The sequence below is a fragment of the Triticum aestivum genome, chromosome 4D, assembly GCF_018294505.1.
Source record: "Triticum aestivum cultivar Chinese Spring chromosome 4D, IWGSC CS RefSeq v2.1, whole genome shotgun sequence".
In the NCBI taxonomy this organism is placed as follows: Eukaryota; Viridiplantae; Streptophyta; class Magnoliopsida; order Poales; family Poaceae; genus Triticum; species Triticum aestivum.
In genome coordinates, this window is record NC_057805.1 from 168,462,863 (window position 1) to 168,465,892 (window position 3,030).

A 3,030-nucleotide genomic window follows, 5' to 3' on the forward strand; every position below is an offset into this window, starting at 1 on the left:
AGTCGGGGAGACGAAAACGAGAGGCAAATGGCAAATAATGTAAATTGCAAGGATATGAGATTTGTGATTAGGAACCTGCTAGATGTTGATGATGTTTCCCGGGCAACGGTGCCAGAAATTCCTTTTCATGTCGCTTGAACTACGTCGGTATTTCCCCAAAGAGCAAGGGATGATGCAGCACAACTACGGTAGGTATTTCCCTTGGTTATTAAACCAATGTATCAATCCAGTAGGAGAACCAAACAACACTATGTAAACAGTACTTGCACACATAGAACAAATACTTGCAACCCGGCGCGTAAGAGGGGTTGCCAATCCCTCCACGGTAAAAAGATAGATTATGTTGTGGTAGATTGGATAAATAGATCTCGATAAAACCCAAAATAAAATATGCAAATAAAAGGTGCAGCAAGGTATTTTTGCATTTTTTGAATAATAGATCTGAAAATAAAAGTGGAAAATAATAGATCGGAAAGCAAATATGATAAAGACTAGACCCGGGGGGCGTAGATTTCACTAGTGGCCTCTCTCAAGAAATAGCACACGGTGGGTAAACAAATTACTGCTATATTACTCCACACATCTACTGCTATCCAGCATCCATCTAGTGTATTAAGTTCATGCAGAAACAGAGTAATGCAATAAGAACGATGACATGATGTAGACAAGATCTATTCATGTAGGAATAGACCCCATCTTGTATCCTTAATAGCAACGATCAATACGTGTCTTGCTTCCCCTTCTGTCACTGCGAAAGAACAGTGCACCATCGAACCCATCACAAAGCACCTCTTTCCATGGCAAGAAAAATCGATCTAGTTGGCCTAACTAAACCAAAGATTTGAAGACGAAATACGAGGCTATAAATAATCATGCATATAAGAGATCAAAGAAGAGTAAAATAACTTTCATGGATAAAATAGATCTGATCATAAACTCAAAGTTCATCGAATCCCAATAAACACACTGTAAAAAGAGTTACATCAACTAGATCTCCAAGAGATCATTGTATTACGAATCAAAATAGAGAGAGAGGAAGCCATCTAGCTACTGCCTACGTACCCGTAGGTCTACAATGAACTACTCACGCATCATCGGAGAGGCACCAATGAGGATGATGAACCCCTCCGTGATGGTGTTTAGATTTGATCTCGTGGTTCTGGAACTTGCGGCGGCTGGAATTGTGTTTTGTCCCCCCTAGAGTTTTGGGAATATTTGGGTATTTATAGGGTGAAGAGGCGGTGCGGGAGGCCACCGAGGTGGGCACAACCCAACAGGGCGTGCCTGGGCCTCCAAGCGTGCCCAGGTCGGTTGTGCACCCCTCTGGTACTTATTTAGCTCATGTTGTTTCTCCTGGTCGAGAAAAGTTCTCCAAAAAGTTTTGCTGCGTTTGGACTCTGTTTGGTATTGATTTTCTACGAAGTAAAAAACAAGCAAAAAACTACAACTGGCACTGGGCACTATGTCAATAGGTTAGTCCCAAAAAATGATATAAAGTTGCTATAATATGATTGTAAAACATCCAAGAATGAAAATATAACAGCATGGAACAATCAAAAATTATAGATACATTGGAGACGTATTAATGATTAGTGCACAATTGAGTCTGGGGCGTCACAGGTTGCATCAGGAACCTTCTGCCACTCCTTTGAACCACCATGAAAAGCTTCTTGCATCGTGGATCCACAATAACCATCGACAATGTGGTGGGGAGGCCGCCATCCTGCTCGAGACATACAACACAGTGACGCGCCAATACTTGACTCCCTACCCGCGTCATCTAGGACAACTTGCCAACAATCTTGTTAGATAGAAAAACCTAGAAATTATCCCCAAAAAAGCACGACGGAGAAGGTGACAACTAGGTTCGTCCTTCCCAACACCGCGAGGAGTGTTGGTGCAGTGATAGGCCCCTTATGTTTTGGAGTTTGTTGACATAAACATTATGGGACTTATGTGTTTGCTAGTGCACACAGAGTAATAGGTCCCCGAGATCATGAAGAGTTTGATGCAAACAACAAACATAATCTCCTTGCGATGCACCGAAGGTTATCACCGAAGATGATGTTAGCAAGATTGACCCCTAAAAATTATTGAAGTTCAAGCAATTGGTTCGGTGTCAGTCCAAAGAAAATGACTCCGTCCGATGAGAATAAAGATGAAGTCAAGATGTAGTATTTATTTCGTTGTTCTCCTTGTCTTTATTGAGTCATAGGACCACCGTACTATTAATAAGGGTGTAGCGTTCGAAACTTTGATTCTCTAATGCTAAACCCGAATTGTATGAAAGTTGTGAGAGAAATCTCTTTGTGTTCCGAGCAAATACTTGCCAGCAAGAGACTGTGATCTTCTTCGCTGCGAGAGATTTATCTCAGACCGAGGAGTTAGCATTACTTGTTCCTCAAGTAATGTTATTGCTCCCAAATCCGACCGTTGTGAAACATGTCGGTTGGCCATTGGCTGGACTGCGTGTCCAAAATGGTCATTTCCCACCAGGGAAGGTTGCGGCTATAAATAGCCACCCCGCACCGGCTTTGTCCGGTGGCTTCTCTGTTTAATTCTGAGAAGATAGTTGAGCAACCCCCTCTCTGAATGATTTCAGTTTAAAATCCACCAAGAGAAAAACCCAAGAGCCAAAGAATTAGATAGTGGTTCAGCATCACTCGAATCTAAGGCAAGTACACTCCGCCTATTACTCTTGAGAGCTGCAAACTCTCTAGACGGTTAGGTGTCAATTTCTTCAAAGACCAAGAGTGATTGTGGTTCTCGAAGAAGAAGTCTATGAAGGTTTGGAGATCGCCTCAAGTATCTACCACGAGTAGTCAACATTGGTCGACGAACCAATTGTCGAGGAGAATAGGGTGAAGAGAGTTCGTATTAAGTCACAGCCCCTCCAACCAGACGTAGTCCTTGTGCAGAAGGATGAACTGGTCGAACAAATATCATGTCTCCATCGAGCACCACTGGTTATCTCTTCTACCCATGTTTACATTCGACATGTTTTCCTTCATGTGTTTTGTCGTGATGCAT